The following is a 20,018-nucleotide window of genomic DNA, read 5'->3' on the forward strand; positions in this document are numbered from 1 at the left end:
TGCAATGAGACTGTGTGCTTTGTGCATACGTACTTGTGCATATCTGACAAACACACCTGTGTAGATAGTGTTTTAAAAACAAAATATTCAGTGGGATATATGGACAGACATATATCATTCTATACTTGCATTATTCTTGATAGAAATTTTCCCAAGATGTTTCAGGCTTTTAATTTTACCCTTAGATAGCAAACTGGGATTTTTGACTGTTAGGTTAAAACAAACAAACAAAAAAATTATTCTTTCTTGTCTCATTATAGAAGCTTGACCTTGTGTTACATTATAATGACTCAGACTTCATTTCTCCGATGTCTCCAGACTAATTTGATGCCATCAGTAGTTACTGGTACAGTCGTCTCCAGAGGTACCAAATGTTGAACCTCTTCATGTGGCCTTTGGAATTTTTTATTTCCAGCAAGTGAATAGGGACAGAAAAATGAAGACCTATCTTCTAATGAAGCTCCTCTGTGTCTCACATTTACTATCTGTCACTGACTGACATTATCATGCCATTAATACCTTATGGTTTTCATCCTCTATGAATTTATATTGGATAATACAATGTCTAAGAGATTCAAGTGCTTGGTTTGTGGGTGTTTGTGTTTTTTTGTTTTGTTTTGTTTTGTTTTTTTTGTATTATTTTCTACCTTATTTTTGTTTTTGTTAAGCTTCATATTCATATTTTAGTTGCTTTCCAGACCCGTAATATCTTTAAGCTTTTTAATCTTTGAATTGCCTTAGTTCCCAAATGACTAAAGCATTCGTATAACTGACATTCTAATGTTTTCCATCACTACAAAGCTCAAATTCAGTTATGATTTTCTTGCTTATGAGGTTTTTTTTTCTTTCATGGTTTGTTAGCAGTTCAAGACTTCTTGACTTGTCATAGTGCAGCTTTTCTTAACTATTTTGATCCATTAGTTGTGGAATTGAAGAGTATATGATGTGTTGAGCTGTAGACTCAGAATTATACCTGGCACCAAATCTCAGAGTGATTAAGTCATACAGCTAGTGAAAGTGTCTGTACAGACATAACTTTCTTCTGCCACATATGAAGTGTGTCCTATAAATTCCAATTTAATGTAACCTTCATTTTAGATACTTAATGAAAAGAGGGAACTATTTTCAGCATGAGGTTTGAATAGTTTTCCTTGTGTCTCAGAAACACAAAATATTTGTGTATATGTTATTAAAAACTCTTACTAAACAGAAAATTTATGCTATGCTTAAATTTCAGCTATAGTAAGGATCTAGTATTTGTGATTTCTCTCAGATCTGTTTTCTACTGTCATCTTTTGTTTGGTAGTTTAATCCTTCCTCACCACCCACTGGAGGAAGCTGTGCATTTTGGTTAGAACAGTTTCTACTGAAGTTTATCCTCTTCATATAACTCAACTGTGTACGTGCTTTATAGACATGTAATTCTGGATGAGATCTGACAAAATCACAAAGTAGCCTCAAATGCATGGGGAAGAGCAATTTTTTCTTGCCTCTCTTTGTTCACACAGCTAAGACCCAGGGTGAAGAAAGCTTTGCCAGACCTGGAAAGTCCAGACGATGTTGACAAATCATAGAATCATTGGCTGGAAAGGGCCTACAAGATCATCTAGTCCAACCATCCTCCCGTTACCATTGCTACCACAAGACGCTGAACTATATCTCGAGACACCTCTTGAACACTGCTGGGGATGGTGACTCCACCACCTCCCTGGCAGCCCTTCCAGTGCCTGACCATTCTCTCAGAAAAAAGCTTTTCCTTATGTCTAATCTAAAACTCTTCTGGTACAATTTGTGTCCATTTCCTTGGGTTCTGTTTGTTGCCTCAGAGAAGAGGCCAAACCCCTCCTCATCACAACCTCCCTTCAGGAAGTTGTAGAGTGCAATGAGGTCTCCCCTGAGCCTCCTCTTCTCCAGACTAAACAATTCCACTCCCTCAGCCGCTCCTCATAAGATTTGTTCTCCAAACCCCTCACTAGTTTTGTTGCCCTTCCCTTCCCAGGACCAGGAGAATATGTGTGCACTGCAAATTCTGACACTGTTCTGGGAAATGGGAAGATTCTTCTTGTTTTCGCTGCTCCCTCTTGCATGAAGGGATTCCTGGATGAGTCTTCTGACAGCCCTGTGACTGCACTGGCTCACTTCTGCAAGGTCCTCAACACCTGCTTTCGGTAAAAGTAACTCTCACACTTACTGCACCCTGTTTTTTTCAGAAAAGAGCTGGACAAAATCTTCTATTCCTAGAGGTAATAATACTTCAGGTTTATTCCTGTTCTTCCACAGTAAATATCTAGCTGAAATAGAGTGTCAGGCTTTTTATATACATAGGAACCTAGTTAATACAAATAGAGCTAGCAACCTGAGGTAGAAACATTGCAACTGTGAATAGTTCATGCTTTGCCTAAAATGTTTTGGGTTTTTTTTTTTTTTCTTTCTTTGTTCTTGTTTAGTTGCTTTGCTTTTGATGTTGTTTTGTTTTTTGGTGGGTTTTTTTTTTTTTTTTTTTTTTTTTTTTTTTTTTTAACTGTAAACATTGCAGCTTGAAAGGTAGCATCCAGGCAAAAACCAAACAAAACAAAACAAAAAAGACATATGCAGTTTTTTCTGTCATAATATATAATAGACTTTAAGTGATGTGACAGAAACCCACAAAACTGTGAATCCTTTGAAGAGAATGAAATGGTGGTAGAAGATTCATGATTTTTTTTTTTTCAGAAAATGACTACAATGGGCCACTATACCAGACACATTATCCTTGAGTCTTCAGCCTAAGGTGAGAGCATTTATGTGATTTTGGGAAAATAATGATGACTCGAGTTCTGAGAGGAAACTTTTCCTCCTTGCTACATCATCATTTAGATTGCTGGCTTTTTTTTTTTTTTTTTTTTAATATCCTTTCATTTTGGCAATACATGAAATCACAGTGCATTCTGACATTTGTTAAGTACGTGTACTGCACACGCTACAGACATTAAATCTTGATAGTTACAGTCAAGTAAAAGAAAGCTGGCAAGGAAGTTCACCTCTTTAATTGTCATCACCACTGAATGATATGCTAGCTCCCTGTCTCTGTTTCAGAGTGCCCAATTAGGATTATATGGAAGAAAAATAGGTGTACTTCTGATAATAGCTCATAAGGGCTGCTGCCCAGAAGTCTGCACCCTGCTTATCGCCCTTCCTTCCACACAGTCCTCTGGGACTATACAGGGGTCCTGACTCTCAGAAACATCTTCATGTCATAAAAACACCATGTTGGTGAGTCCAGAATGCCTCATGTTATTTCAGGCATAATGGAAACCAAGCCAAAATAATTGTTGAATTATTGGCACATAAAACACTGTAGATCCAAGGCCTAGTGCTGTACAGGATAGATGTGGCCAATAGACACTCAAAATTGCAGTTTCTATTCTGTGTGAGCATAGAATATGGATTGCTATAGCTTGCTTGTCCATGGATTAAGTATCTGCCTGTGGAATTCTTTTATTTAGGTGTATGAATGGAGTCAAACATTTTCTAAGGTATTCAGAAGATCTTCCAGTAAGATACCCTTTGTTTACAAAGATCTAGCTTCATATAACATTAGTGAGAAAAACAAGTTGAAAATTTTTATTTGAAAGAAAAATTCATTTTCTAAAATTGTAATCCACACATACACACAGGCTGCTCCAAAATTAATGCCTCCCATTTTATTATGTTTGCCCAGGACATCAGAGGCAGATGTTGGTGGGATGACAGTAAAGGCTGAACCTTCCCAACAATATTTCATTACATGTTGTTGCCATGTGACAGATGGCAGCAGAGGCAGTCTGAAAAATGGCATTTGAAATGGAAGTGCATTTGAAGAAAAGGTGTGTAATTGAAATTCCCTCCATATATAAGACAGGCTTATTTACAATGTCTAAACTGTTTTTGTTTTCACCAGAAGAATGTCTAAGAAATGTCTTAGAAGTAAAAGTCTATAGCAGTTTTTCAAACCACCAACTTTGGATGATTCCCAACATTACATGTAGTTGGTCCGGTTGAGGGATAGGACTATGGACATCAACATATTCACGTTCCAGCAATGTGAATGCTGGAACTCATCCATTTACACTTCTATTGAAAGTGATATTCCCAAACAGAACATGGAAAAATGGAAAAACCCTGAAGTAGCTCTACATATAGTAAGAACAAATGCATTTATGGTTCAAAATCCAGCATTGCAGCAGAACAGGGGAAAGGGAAATGGAAGGGGAGAGGAGGAGAAGGGGAAGACAAAGGGAGAGAAGGGGAAGAGGAAGGGAAAGGGAATGAATGGAAAATACCTTCAAGCTGCAGTCCTTTGAGCCTCTGAAGACTAGCTGTTGCATTAGAGCTAGATATTTGTTTCTTCTTTCTACCATCTCTGAGATAAGTGCTGTAATGCATGCCTAAGTATATGAAGTCCTGTTTGATGGCTATGGAGCACATGCAAGGCAGAAGTGTATATACTGTCTATTAAAATGCTTATGAAAAATAGATAAAGCCTTTCAAACTTTAATAACATGCTATTTGATTTTTTCAGCAGATAACATTATACACTACAAATGGCATACCTAGGTGTAAGAACCTGAAAGTCATCAAGCTAAGAAGGATTCCTGGAGTTAAAATACAAGAGCTAGCTCTAGTAGATACTGACAAATGGCCGGTTTTGAGGACAAAAACAAGGGAACAAATTCTACATTTTCACTCATGTAAATGGTAAGGAGCTGGATATTCAGCATGAGCAGGACAATCCAAACATGGTTGGGACACAGAAAATTACCGTACAGGTATGTTCAGGAAGATCTAGTAAGAGAAACCTTACTAAAAATATTTGCCTGTGAGCTGCCTGAGTTGATCTGGAGGCAGCTTTATGCCAAAAGATGCCAAATCACCATTAAAAAAAAAACCAAAAATTAAAATAAAAAACAAATAAAAACACCTGAAGATTCCTAGAGATGTTAAATTTCTACTGAGGCCTCTTTAGTTGTCCTTATAGGATATGCAAAAGGAATACTTCTCTTTCTTTCCTTCTACTATTTTAGGAACACTCATGGAAGAATGACTGATCACAGATATTACTGTAGGATTTCACAGTAATTCCAATACCATCCATTTGTTCTCAGTACAGTAATATTGCTCTTGTCCTCTGCATGCCCCTCACTGATCCCATGATAACTGGCAGCACAGAGATGAAGTGATCTATAAATGTTACACATACCTTCTAGCTAGCCAGCAAGCAGATACTATAGTTTCTCTTCATTATTCTTATTCTTTGTTTTGACCTCAATCTTGGTTACAGTGCTTAATATGATTTATTTATTCATAAGATGCTAAACTAACAATATTGAGTTTAGCTTGGGTTGCCCATGAGACATGGAAGAGCAGTGCTGATGTTATTGCTAAGGGCAATGGGCAGATTACTCTGCATTAGATTCAGAGGATGCATTTATTCATCTGTAAGCATTTTTATAGTGACGGTAATTGTAACACCTGGGCAATGTACATGCACTATAAAAATGTTGAGAACCGTCCATTAGGGCAGTTAATCCTCTGTCCAGCTTCTGGTTTAATTGAGACATTGTGCCTTTGACTGTGTTACTGTTTCATATTTAAGCCATGCATCAGAGAGAAGCCAAGACTCACAGCTGTGAAAGTATGTGAGTAGATACTTCGATGCTGGAGGCTGAATCTGGGTAGGAGGGATCATAGGGAGTATAGTAGCAGACATGGTTATAGATAGGTTTAAAGATGGTATTGTTTTTTTGTTGTTGTTGTAATAGTGCTGGGTAAATTTTATTTTCTGACTAGCATTCCTGTTAGAAATCTAAGAATCAAGGGGCCTAAAACTAATCAAGGTTGAATTTGGTTAATAGTTCTGGTAAGAACAAAGAGGGGAGAAATTTAAGAAATGTCAAAACATATCATTTTGACCTTTCAAAAATGAAATGTTTCACTTCAGAAATGCCAAACCATTTCATTTTGACATTTGTAAAGTGAAACTTTGACTTTTTGATTCAAAATGACATTTTTTTTCCTTAAAAATTGACTTATTTTTTTGCTCAAATAGTATGAATCTGAAATAAAGTAATTCCTGGATGCTTTGAGTTGATTATTATTATTATTATTATTATTATTATTATTATTATTATTATTATTATTATTTTCAGAAGAAGCAAGATAATTCCCTTTTTTTTTTTTTTTCCCCAATTACCTTTATAACTTGTTTTCTTACGTAGTTGTTATTGCTATTGTTATTGTATATTCTTACATATTTTGTTATATGGTTTTTCATTCAAGTTTTCCTTCCTCACTCTTTTTTGCTCTAAAGGAAAAATCTGTGTTGCTGTATTCCAGATTTGTTTCAGATTTTCCCAGAAAGTGTTTTTACCTGCACGGCTTTTGCTTCTTCTTTTTTTTTTTTTTTAATGGCTACTCAGATTCACTTCGTACTTTCTTTCTCCTGTTTACTGTCTGCTCCTTTTTAACAGCATATGCAAAATCAGGAGAACTGATGCTCTAGTCTTAGGACTGTTCTGCTGCAACAAAAAGCAGCATGATCTAGTCATGGAATGCACATGCCCATCACTTAGAAAATGCATCAGAAACAAGTGAAAAACATGCTTGAGCTGATTGATTTCTTGCAATGTGTTTGTTGAATTTGAAATTGGTTTCAGGGAATTTTTGACTCAATTAAAAGACCACAACCAGCCACCGAGGAAAGGAGAATGTTAAATACTTCTGTTGTTAATGGGCTTTTGCCAACAGTCTTCTTCACTACTGTTTTGGAAGTGGCACTTTTAAAGAATTAGATTTTAAAGTAGGCCCAAATATAGAAATTATTGATAGAGCACCAGGCAGTGAATGAAATTGCATCAAAATGAGTTCCTAAACCATATCTGAACATGTGCAGCAACATTTACTGAGCTAAAGCCCAGTAAATGCACCTGAAATTAAAGGCAGTACTACGTCTGATATGCAATCTTCTGTGGATTTCAGCGTTAATTTTTATGAGAATAGGGCTCTGACTCTTTAGTTAGGTTTGATATTGTATGGTGTTCTATATATGGTCAGTGACATACTGCTCTTTTACACAGAGAATCTACAGTTTAAGCAGCAAGAATTTGCAGGAAATGGGTGCACAGCTATGAACAAATTTCTCCATGGCAATACAGCAGGATAGTGGTGTATTTGGAAATCAAATTCTAGTAAATTCTTCCATATTCATGTAATGAAGAAGGCTTTGAAAGCCTTCCTTTTTTGTAGGAAATGGAGGAACATGGATGACTTTTCTGTTCATGTTAGGCTTGAGGATAGGCCCAACAGAACTGTAGAAACAACAGCAAAGACCAGTGATTAAGATTGAGAGAAAAAAATGTATCACATAAAAGAATTCAATTTTTAGTCTTAGGATCTATTAAAGGAGGGAGAAAGGGAAGGGAAAGTTTATTCCATTAGCTTCATTAATAAAAACTAAATTCTTTGTAGATTCATTTCATGGCACAACATATTACAGAGCAGTCACATATCTTATTGGTACTCCGGAAGTCTTAATTATTTATGATAATCTTGATATATAAAAAACAATCTTTGAAATTTAAGGAAACTTTAGACCACACTGTACTTTGATTGTGTTGTTAGGCAGCTAATATTTCAGCAGAAGCTAGAGCTACAGTCTAAGAGCCAAATATGTGGAGACTGTTGGAAATGGTGAGCATTATGTTCCAAACCACTCTAAAAATCAAAATAACTCAAAGATAGCAAGAACTGTTGGCAGATACAACAGTTGGTATGCAAGCTTTATTTTAGCAAACTCACAGATAACGATAACTTCCATCTTCAGATAGACTGTTCATAAACAGTATCTGGACATATGAGATTCAGATAGACTCTATATGAATGCTGAGAGATTCTTATAATTAGTTACATACCTGATGAGCTCTTGGAATTTAATCACAGTACAGAATACTGATGTGATATGTTTCTGCAGTAGTTTACCATTTTCTATGCTACTATCAGTCTTCTGATAGCTAGCACTTAAAATTGGCATTTTTCCTCAACTGTTGGAGGAATATGGTTAGATTGGGTGCCTTCTGTAAGAATCTTTTTAGATCCCCTCATTACGAACAAAATTTGAATAAAATAACTGAAGCTTAACCAACAGACTCATAATCCCCAAAGAAAATAAAACTTAGTCAGCCTTTTAGATCTAACAAAATATTTTGTGGAATGACCAATGAAAGAAAAATACAAATTCTCAAAAGTCATTGTCTGATGCTGCATGTATCCACAATTAGACAAGAATCACTGTTCAAAGTACTTGTCTTATAAAAACCTTCGCCATTATGAGTCAATTTTTCAAATTCCAGGGATAATTACTTCCAACTTTACATACATTAAAGAGTAAACTGGGAGAAAATAAGTATAGATTTTCAAAAGAATGAAGAAACTTTAAAAAAAATCATGTATTTGTTCTGATAATTCTACATCATTCTTATAGTAAGCTACAAACATCTCAGATAGTTTTGTTTGATATATTGCAGTAATGTTGTTGAACCTAAATTTGGTCACAAAAGCTTCTGATGCATGAATGATCAAAAGTTGCAGTTCAGGGAGCTTTCAGCTAAGTGAATTTGTCTTGGGTTTACTTAATTTTAAACTAGTAACCTGAATCTTAATGTAACTGAGTGAGAAAAAGGTCTTGTTCTTTGAAGAGTAAAATTAATAAAGTCTTACTTCCATATAGTGTGTTTCACAGATGATATCTTTGGGATGTAATCTTTTGACATATCTAAGTCATTTACACCGTTGGTATCCTATAGGCTTACTGAAGTATGTCATAATGGTTGGGCTGATGTTACAGTCATTTTCAACGATGGAACTAATGCAGTCTTTACTCATTTTTAAAACTTCATCTCTTTCATATTCCTTATTTTCTTTCAAATGTGCTTGTAATTTTCTAGTAGTTATGTAAAATGTAATAAAGCAGAATAGACATAATCATAGGAAGGAGAATAAAAATATGGATTCCACTAGAAATAAACACTGGAAATAAACATATCCTGCTATCCAAAAGGGCCATATCGGAACATATTTAATATAGGAAGAATTAGATACAAGGTGGTACTTCTAAGCGAGGTAAATATCTGTGCAGTCATCGCATTTCAGCAATATTGAAAGAACTTCTAAATATTTTCTGAGAATATAATAAATATAATATATAATAATATAATAATACATAATAATAAATATAATAAATATAAGAATATAATAAAGAATATTTTCTGAGGGATATAATAAAAGCAATGCAGTGTAAATGCAAAAACCTTTCAATGCTTATGGTAAGAAGGTGAATAGAAATACTTGAATACAACTTTTGATACATTATAGAAACCAAATGTGAAAGAGCACATGAAGGAAGAAAGGGAATAAATATTTTTTTATACAATTATAAATTTTCACATTCATAAGGTCTGTAGTGAATTAAATGGTTAATCCATGTTTCTTCTGAACTATCTTTTCTGTTAGCCTTGCCCAGCCATCTAGAACTAGAAGTCAGAACAACATGAATTTACTTAGAAATTACCATAGGGGAAAAGAAAGTACGTTTGTTTATTTCAGTCTTTCATTAGTAATCTAATATAGAAACTATGGAGGACAGAGGATAGAGGAAAGAAGAGGATCAATAGATAATTAACTCTTAAACTGACATGAAAATACAAGCAGCGGCTGATGAATAGTGAAATGACGTTACCTAAACTACAGTTTCTGAACTTTCTAAACCAACTATTTTGTTAATGCTCAAAGATACAGCCTATTCATATTTACATAGTTATTGTTCAGTTTTAAAATTACAAGTGAGCAGCAGTACCTCTTTACAATTATTGGCATATGTTTCCTCTCAACCTCCCCTGAGGCACCATCTAGGAAAGCAGTTAACACATTTATCTGTTTCACTTATTGGTTAGCTCAAAATAGCATAGAAGCTTTTCTTTCTTCTCTGAAGTGCTGAAACTCTTCCTTATGGCTGATTATATACATTTATATATATATATATAAATATATATATATAAATATATATATATATATTTATATATTTTATATATGTATATATATGAGGGGGGTTTTTTTGCACTGATTTTATTTTATATATATGTATATATATAAATTTTGTGTCTATATTTGTACATATACTTACACATTTATATATATATGCATTTTATATATATTCATATATATGCATATATATGTGTGTTTGTATGTAGGTTTGTGGCTGAGCTGATAACATGTAGGCGACAGTTCTCATTTCAAAACTGATCATCTTAACGAAGTACAACATCAGCTCCAAACAATACCTAAGGCTGCCTGAGAGTAGCCAGATGAATAAATAAACAAATAAATAAATAATCAGTTTTCCATATAAATATTTTAGATTCAAGTATTTCCTTCTGAGGTCAACAAGCTGTGGAGGTAGTTTGCTCTCTGGTAGCCATCACACATATTTGTCTCAAAATGAGAATGCCAAATATTGCTGGACAGAAATGTCTAGTCAGTGTCAGAAATCTTAGGTAATGTCACATATTTAGTCCACTACACACCCAGTGCTGAGACTACTTCAGATGCCTAGGGATATCCTCCTGCTCTCCCCTTTAGTCTAATGCATACTAGCTCCATGGGCACCTGTTAGGGGAAAATTGTGTTATCTTCAGTGGGTGAGGGTATTTCACTGGAGATCCCTGTCTACCTGTGGCATTCCAAAGGTAAGCAGCTCTTTTCCTTCATTTTCCTTCAGCCATGTGCCCATGGCTGCTGCATTTGTTCTTGTCCTCATTTACTGCAGCCAAAGACTTTGCCACACTTCTTTTATTGCTGTACTTCCCATCACGTTATAGCATTACACCTAGTTATTTCAAAAGAATTAATGGGAAAAAGATATGGAACAACTAGGAAACAACCTTGTACAAAGAAGCTTAATTGAAAACCAGTGAGTATGAAATGACATCAAAACAGTTTTGCATGGCTACTGAGGGGTAATAGCCCAATTTTATTCATGTGAATTGTTTTTTATTTGATAGTAATGTTGTAGGGGGAAAAAATATATATCAAAATTGTAAGGTATTGCAATGCATTTTGCTTTCCTCCACTTTGTGAATTCTGCCAGCTCAAATCTCAAGTTCATCTGTCTGTGTTCAAATCAGTAGTGTAGCAAACCAAGCTCACTCCTCAGCTGGAATAGACTTCTGTAATTGAAGAATGTGCAGCATGTCCACTACTCTGTGCTAATTAAGCAGTTATATATGAAACAGCTTCCTCTCTTTCACTAATGAATAATCTTACTTTAGGAATACTTGTCATCAGCACGGTTACCCTAGTCTACTGGCAGCTGTTAACTTTGAGCCTGCAATATCTTTTATATGTTCCAAAATACTGAGGTACTAGCTGTAGCTTTTAATTTTTTTTAATTTTATTTTATTTTTGCTTGCTGTGGATATTTGACTTCAACCAGAAAACTTTGAAAAAGTAATCTCAGCGCTGATTCAATTATGTATGGGAAAAAAAATACTTCTTGTTCAATGTAGGGCTGAAAATGACAGGTCCATAATTTCCCATTAACTCAAGCGTAGATAGAAACATCTTGCTTTTGCCTGCCCCTATGTACAGTGCAGAAGTATTTTTGTTTTCATCTGTATTGGTTCAATTGCTTGATTTTCCCCATGGAAAGTACATGAACAAACCACTTATTTGTATGATAGCAAGGCTACAGAAGGCAAACATAAAGAAACAAAGAAAGACAGTGATCAAGTTACACATATTTTTTAATCTGAGACCTCCAAAAATGTATTTTTGTCTAGCATGTATTTTGTCTATACCCCATGCAGTATACAGAGCAGATAGTGTTCTTATTGACAAAGTTTAAATTTTTTTCTACTTTTTTTTTTTTTGTTCTGTATGTAGCCACGTCTATTTAAAGTGAACTGGAAACAGAACTATCAATAACTTTGTCAACTTTGCCATGCTGTTCACCACAGTAACATCTGGAACCTTTGCAAAGACTGTAGTATTGAGTTTTGTAACATTCTGTTGGTGAAAATTATCTGTTTTGATTTCTCAGAGACACAAATGACTTGTCTTTTCAGGCTTTCTTTGGTCAGTTAGTATTTAATTACCCATAAAGGCTCTCTTGATGTCAGCTGGTGCTGTGTACACTCAGCAGTTCTGCAAATGAGATCCTCAGATCCTAGAGCTGGTATGCAGAAAATGAGAAATACGGATCAGTTTAGCATGTTTGCTGCATTGCATTTCACACTAGCAATCTTTTCAGAATTGGCTGGAATAGTGTATGTTTGTATTCTTGTAACTAACAGAGAAGCAGCAAGTAAGTACAGAACTGTTCATCTTCTGGGTTCCCACGGGGACTGGAAGTGTGGAGTTCAAATCTAAAATGGAAGGATGGAGCAAAAGGAGAAGGTTGCTATCAGCAGTCACAGCTGGAGCAGGGACAACCCTTACACTCTCCTCATAACTCTCTCTCTTACATGTCCTGCCCAAATTCTCACTTGGGAGGAAGATGTCTCTGAGCCACTGGAGTACTTGCTTAAATTGGTGACAGGGAGCAAGAACATGCTGTGGAGAGATACCATGAAGTTTTCTTTTGGGAGACAGACTGTATTTCTGACAGCCAGGCCATCCTTCTGAAACAGAAAGCCTCCAGCTCAATTCTGTCAGTGAGAAACATAGCAGTCTGAAAGATGAAAGTTCAGCAAAATGATAAGTCACCAAAACTAGGACTTTGTAATGGGAACTGTCATGTAGCTTGAATAATAGTCCCATTCATAATACTTATAGTGGATCTTAATCTCACTTTAAGTGAAATTACTCTGGGGATTTAAAATTAGAGTATTTGTAATTTAAATTTCTTCTGGGACTCTTTACACTTCAGGTACATTGTGCAGTGATATGTTATGTGTTTTTGCTACAAAAAGTGTAACAGTGAGTTTTTGCATGTGAATATACCCTTGCACTATATTTTTTTATATGTAGTTATACATATGTATTACGATAAATGCTGATGTACAGATAATAGTAAAACCAAAGAGTATAATGATGATTTCTCTCTCTAAAGGTGTTAACTAATATAATTTTTTTTTTCAGAACATCTAACACAATTTTCTAGTTTCTTTTCCTTGACAACTATAAGAGCAAAATGGACAGAAAAACACACAAGAAAGCAGCAACAATGAAAAAAAAAAAAAAGACAGGAAAATGAATACAGAGTTCTGTATACCAATTTATTGATAGAGGAAGGAAGAAAAAAAAAAAACACTAAAATAACTCTCTTTTGAAATGTTGCCATTGGAAGCACCTATGAACTATGAAGCATCCGTGCAGACTTCGTTTTATGACCAGAGCTTCTAAATGCCTTCTAAGCTCTGGACCAAACACTGAAAGCATACATTTTCCCAAGCTAAATGATTCTTAATATTTTTATCATCCTTTTGTACTATTACTTCCAAATTTGTTCTTAAAGGTATGCTCACAGTGAGTCCTCAGTGGATAACAGAATTTCATGCCATTTACTCAGTTTGGCCATAACTTCTCTTCAGCAAAAGTTCATAATGTAAATTATTGTTGCTCTTGCAGGTAGAACTTTATTATAGATGACGCACATATGCCAGACTCATCTAGAATTATAACCCTTTCTGTCACCTTCCTCTAAACATCTGGCAGCTGTTCCCAGAATGATATTTCAGACACGTAAGCAGAATTAAGATTAAGAAAAACATGGTGGCAGCAGCAATACAACCAGAGAACCACTTCCTTATCAATCAAGTAAAGATACTTTCATGCTTCAATGTCTCAGGAGTCCATATTCATTCTCATTAGGTTGTTGATTTTCTTTTTCTGTGTGTAGTTTGCAACTGTCTAGTTTTCCATAGTGCTCTAAGTCAACTACTTTCCATGAGAGAGGGTGAGAAAGATGAATGCTGACGCTTTGAATCTAAAATCTCAGACTGATGTGAAGATGTGCTCCTTCAACTTTATAATGTGTTGTATACAAATTTGCTCTTTCATTGTGACTAAACATGCTGTGAAGTAAACACACACAAAGTCCCCTAAGGCCGAAAACATTTCCACCAACTACCACTTGTCAGAGTTGTATTGCTGTGCTTTGCCACTTTTGTGATCTCTCCAAAGAAACTCCAGTGAAATTTACCAGAAATGTAGAATGAAGAGGAAGAAAATTACTTTAGTTGAACCTTGAAACTTGTTTTGAAGAAAATAAACTGAGTCTTATTAGCTGTTAGATTTGAATATGAGTACTAAGTTTTAAGAAATTCTGACAAAGTTGTAGCTTATGGTGTTTCCAGATAAAGTAAATTCTAAAAAACATAAAGTTCAAATCTTTTAGCTGAGCATGTATTTTGCCATGTCATTTATTTGTTCCATTGCTTACACGGAAAACTTCTAAACTAAAAAAACCTGTGTACTGCAGACTGCAACTTGTCATTATTTACCTTCAAAATGGAAGAGGAAATAATTTTAGAGTCTCAGAGTGATGTATAGGCAGATTTCCCACAGTAAGGCTTCGCTAGAAAAATTATGAATCTGTATCACACTTCTTAACCATGTGGTCACAGTCCCTTCATGAGAGAAGTAGCCAGGTCACTTACCTTTCATTACCTTCCATGGTTAGTGTAATTGGTCTCATTAGCTGCCAGTTTTGTCATTAGTGTTGTTGTTCTTTGTTTGTTTGTTTGTTTTTGCTATGTATTACTTGTTCTGATTAAAGAATAGAGTTTGGTGAGGTGACACAGCTATGGAAACAGCTATTTGTATACCAACTCTTCCATACAGGCATCTTTTTACCTTTACTCTGTAGCTGTTTCAAGCTTTGATATAGCTTATTTATTTCAAGGTTCTTTTTTTTTTTTTTTTTTTTTCTCTTTTCTCTTACTCCACAGTGAGTTTCTAAGGTTTTACATTTTTGTTTTGCTCTTTATATGCTGCCTACTTAATCACTACAGCTTCTCTTTTTTTTCCAAACTTCTTTCATGTATCTTCTATTACTTCTATATATATAAAAAAAAAAACAGATAAAACTAAAACAGTAACATTCAAATATGCCTGAAAGAGTATTAAATACTTCTAAAAAGCCACAAGTTATATTCAGCTGCGCCACAAAACAAAGTAATACTACTAATTACCATCTTCTACTGCTATCAACAGCAACCTTGAGAACTCCCCTTACACACTGAACAGTTTTTAATTATTTACCCTACTGCAAATACAAGAATTCAGTGTCTTGTCTTTGTTTATTACTGTGTCCTAAGGGACCAAAGAAAGGAGAATACAGAATCATTTTTAATTCTTATAGCTCTCTGAACAGCCCCTTATGTCCATTTGGAAGAAAAATAAAAGTGACACTACGTGCTTTGGTGATCTGACTGAAGTTTGTACCTTGCGTGTTCTGAAGGATCAAAGAAGTCAGTGAGGGATGAAAAAAGCCTATTAGATTTTATCTTCTTGCCACCACATCTTTAAATGCAGCAAGTCTTTCTCAAACAGGGGCTGTAAACAGAAGGCAGTGGCAATTGAAGCTTCATCATTAATATATCAGGAAATAATTGCAGAGGTTGGATAATTTTAAACTGACTTTGGTGGTGCCCTGCTACTGTGAGACTCCATGTATCTGTTTAAAAGCCATAGTCTTCTGATATTTGAAAACTCAAGTGCAAAAGCGAGGGCTAGGAAGAAAACATGACTTTAGCATCTCCTGACACGAGTCCTCTTGCCTACATGGCTCTACAATCAGCTCCACCCCTTTGCATCCTCCTGTCAGTGTCATCTCCTGGGCATAGACAACTACTAAGGAGCAGGTGGGTAACAGTGACAAGGAGCAGCTCACTTATCAGGGCAATGAGTGCACCTCCTCTATCAGCAGTCAACTACCTCTGCTCAGGACAGCTTTGCCAGAGTAGCTCTGAAGTATGTTGATTGGGGGTCAAACCACCTGCAACTTAGGAGCTGCATTTAAGCTGAAGGTTTGGGCCCTGCTCTCTGCCTGAGCAACATAGCAGCTGTATGATGACTAAGAACCCCTTTGATCTGAACTCTGATTCAACAAGAACTGATATTCTGGTTTGAGCTGCATAGTCACTGTGGATTGTCTGGAGATGTGGACTCATGGCTGAGCCTGCCTGCCATAATTGGGCTTACACCGCCCTTCCTAATCAGGTAATAATATGGGACAGCCCCCCTGTAAGTCACGATGATTTCAGCCTGTGTTATCAAACAAATAACTTCTGCTGAATATGCAATCCAAGGAGGATATTTTTGGATGCTTTCAGATTATATATAATGTTTTCCATAACTCAGGAGAATTATGGAATTATGAATTGCACTAACATAACTACTTTTATTCATGTAAACACTCAAAAATTATTCAAATGTTTTCTCTTATTTACTTAGCTACAAAACTGTACTGCAGGTTTCCTGGAGATGATCAAGGTGAGATAGCTGTTGGGAAGCAAGGCCAGATATGTTCCTGTGTAGATTGAACATTGCTTTACTGCTCAGCAAGGTTTTCTATCTTATTTGTCACACAGGACAACAAAATTCACAGAAATTAAGATTTGTCTTCAGGTAGGTGAAAGTTGACGTCAATTCAGAAAGCTTAAAGTATCAATTTAATAAGCTTGTGCAAGCCTATACCTTGGCAGAAGTTCAGTAAGTTAGATGTGTTGTAAGTATACTGTTTTGTCACAAAGCTTTTTCTATGGCACTAGCCAAGGATGTTTGATGTGCTGACTGCTTAGAAAATTATTTATTGCAGTTTTTTCCTTTGACATTGCCCTATTCAGGTAAGGGTGCTAACCTGCTCACAGTTTCAGTTGTGCAAGTAGGAAATACTTATCCACTGACCACATCAAAGTATTTGCATTGATACAGGCCCTGGAAAGTAAAGGTAATGAATTTGCCCTTATGAATGATTTTGACTTGAAATCAGCCTGATAAGCAAGAAGTGCCAAGTCAGTATTTTTAAGCACTTTAGATTGGGCATCAACTGCACTAACGAGAAGTGATGTTCGAGTGATCTATCCAAGGTTTTGACTTTGGTCTTAATGCTTTTATAATTCAGCATCTTTTTCTTTGTCATCTGTCTGTCTTATAGACTTTTCTTTTGCAGTTAGAGACTTCAGAAATCTACCTTAGCCACGGGAAAGAGAACCACTGCCCTTTCATGAACTAGAGAGAAGTTAAAAGAAGCAAATAATGATAATACAGTGGTATCTTAATTTTTTTAGATTTCTGTATGCTTTAACTTTTATTTGCTGTTCGTTCACATACACTTAAAAATATCTCGGAAGTTCCATAGGTATTTGTAAAGGTGTTTTTTTTTTGTTTTTTTTTGTTTGTTTGTTTGTTTGTTTGTTTTTCTGTTGATAATGCACCTGAATGAAAACCAGGCCAAATTTCTGGACTATATAGAAAACACTGCAATATTTTTTCTTCTGTTCTCTTTTCTTCATCTTGTAGAAAGTATATAAATAAATGCCAGTACGCATTTTTCTTTGCAGCCTAGCAACAAAGTATGTTAGTAACTGAGATGTTAGGAATGCTTGGGAATTTTAGACTGGAAAATAGACTCCAGAATTTTTTATTTTTTTTTTCCATTGGAAAAATTCAGCTAGTTATTCTGAAGGCTGTTGTCAAATCTATTTTCTCCCCATGTACCATGATCACTCTGATGTACTAAATTTAAGCAACCTGAAAAAGGATTCCAAACAGAAAAGCTGTAATACTAATTCTTGCTCCTTTGAGATAGTAAAGGGCTTTATCAGATATAGACAAGTTAGAGGGCTAGGATCTCTCTGGTCTCATGATGCAGCAGTGGGGTTCTTTTATTGGTTGTTTTGGTTGGTTTTGTTTTTGTTTTTTTTCTTTCAGATATCCACAGATATTTAACTAAAATCACAGAAGAACTACGTAAGCTGTATAAGTTTTTTTGTTTTTGTTTTTTAAAGTGAGATTGGCATCTCTTTTCTCCATTAGTTAGAAAGGAAATAAATAACTAGTGAAAATAAAGAAACACAGTAGAACAGCTTCACAACTTTTAAAAAATTCAGCTTTTAAAAAGTTCAGCATCAAAAGTAAAGCCAATGTAACAGTGGTTATTTCACCTCAACACACGGCCAGAGAAAGAAATACCTGAAATAATGTCTGAGTAATAATGCAATCCCCTTTGGGATGCTATTAATTTATTATAAATTTTGAAAATCCTTGAACAGTATGGAAAGAGAAGGACAATAGCTTCCTGCTGCTATTCAGGAGAGAAGCCTTAGGAATGCACATGATGCTGCCTGTGAATGGGACAGTCTAGCTTATTAGTGATAGTAACAAATTACAGTAATCAGCCTATGCTGTCACTATTTTGCTGGTGACAATAATTGGTGAGGGATCTCCCTGTCCTTATCTCAACACTTAAGCCCTTTTTCATCATATTTTCTTCCCCATTTCCTTTCATGAGGAAGAGAGAAAATGGCATGATGGATGTTAGCTGCCCATCAGGGTGAAACCACCACACAGTATTTTATGAATTATCTTGTAAAGGTGACATGTGCCTTAACTTCTAAGAATGTTTGCCTGGGGCTTTCCAAGGTGTATGATTGTTACGTTCATTATAACCACAACAAATTTGCTGCTGCTAGAACTGCTAAATGATATCTGAGTTAAAATGTACGAGCTTCTAGTGATCTAATGCCTGGGGAGTTTGTATTTATCATTCACATTTCCTGTTAGTAGTTTTTGGGGGAACTGTTGAATTTTCCAGTGAGCATCACATAGCAGTGTCAGAATAGCAGAAAAAGATATTGCATTATTTCTTTTTGCAAACTGCTGCATTTCCTTGGATCTACAGCTACATACACGCCAGCTCGCAATGGATTTGAGACATTTCGCAGAAGTAAAGGACTGCCAAGAATGAGCAATGCAAGATGTCTCACAGGTCACTTGGTGTTCTAAGTCAGAAATGCCTTCGGAAGATTTTTCTCCAGTGATCTCCAACAAGCAGGCTTACTGTTCCAAGAGTGACATATTCTCCCACACAGACTTCATGCTGCAAAACTGGTAGAATTTGTTCCTAAGTTATTTTCTTTGGTCATTTCTTCTGTTCTCATGGTTCAATCTGTCCTCTCACCTACTCCCCCCACTGCACAAAATCTGTTCTGTTGATCTGCTTGGGATGAGCAGGAAACAGGATCACCAAACTCAGACAATTAAAAGTGATCTTTTCAAGTAAGAAAATACCAGACCACAATATGCCCAAATCAGTTGTGAAAGATGGCATCTGTTTTGCCTGCCCTTGATTTTCCTTCCTTCTAAGAAGCCTCAGTGAGGTGAAATCCTCTGGAATGAAAGAGAAATAGTTCCTTCCTTCATGGATTCTGTAAGAGATTGTTCTTTTATGCCATTGCCTCAGAGCTTGCTGATGAACAAGTCCAAGCAAGTCCTTGACCAGGGTTGAGATATCCTTTGTCTGGAGAACACAGATGAACAAGTCCTGGGCAAGACTTGTGAAATCCTTTGTCTGATGGACACAGATGGACAAGGCCAAGGTAACAAGAGAGAAGCTGCAGCTTAATGGCCAGGAAACAGTCTTTTGTGTGGGCTTATCTCAAAGAAAATAGCTATCTCAAGAGGTGCTGCACATGACTCTTACCCAAGGACCCAGGAATGCCATGCTGGCAGAAAAAGAAGGATATAAAGGGACCTACGCCCATGAGGTTAAGGTTTTCTGGCAACAGATTCCTTATGAAGAAGAAGGGGTTTTTTGGACATGAGAAGCCCCACATCCTGCCCCTCTGTCTCCTGGGCCTGCTACCGGAGGCTTATTGCTGCTGTCCCCCGAAAAGCTTCTGACAACGGATTCCTCACGATGTGATGCCTGCATGCTGAAAAAGAACAAAGGTGTTTGCCATCAGATTCCTCACTACAGAATGCCTGCATGCTGACGGACTCTC

This window comes from Tympanuchus pallidicinctus, unplaced genomic scaffold, assembly GCF_026119805.1.
Source record: "Tympanuchus pallidicinctus isolate F22 unplaced genomic scaffold, pur_lepc_1.0 scaffold10, whole genome shotgun sequence".
NCBI classification, from domain to species: domain Eukaryota; kingdom Metazoa; phylum Chordata; class Aves; order Galliformes; family Phasianidae; genus Tympanuchus; species Tympanuchus pallidicinctus.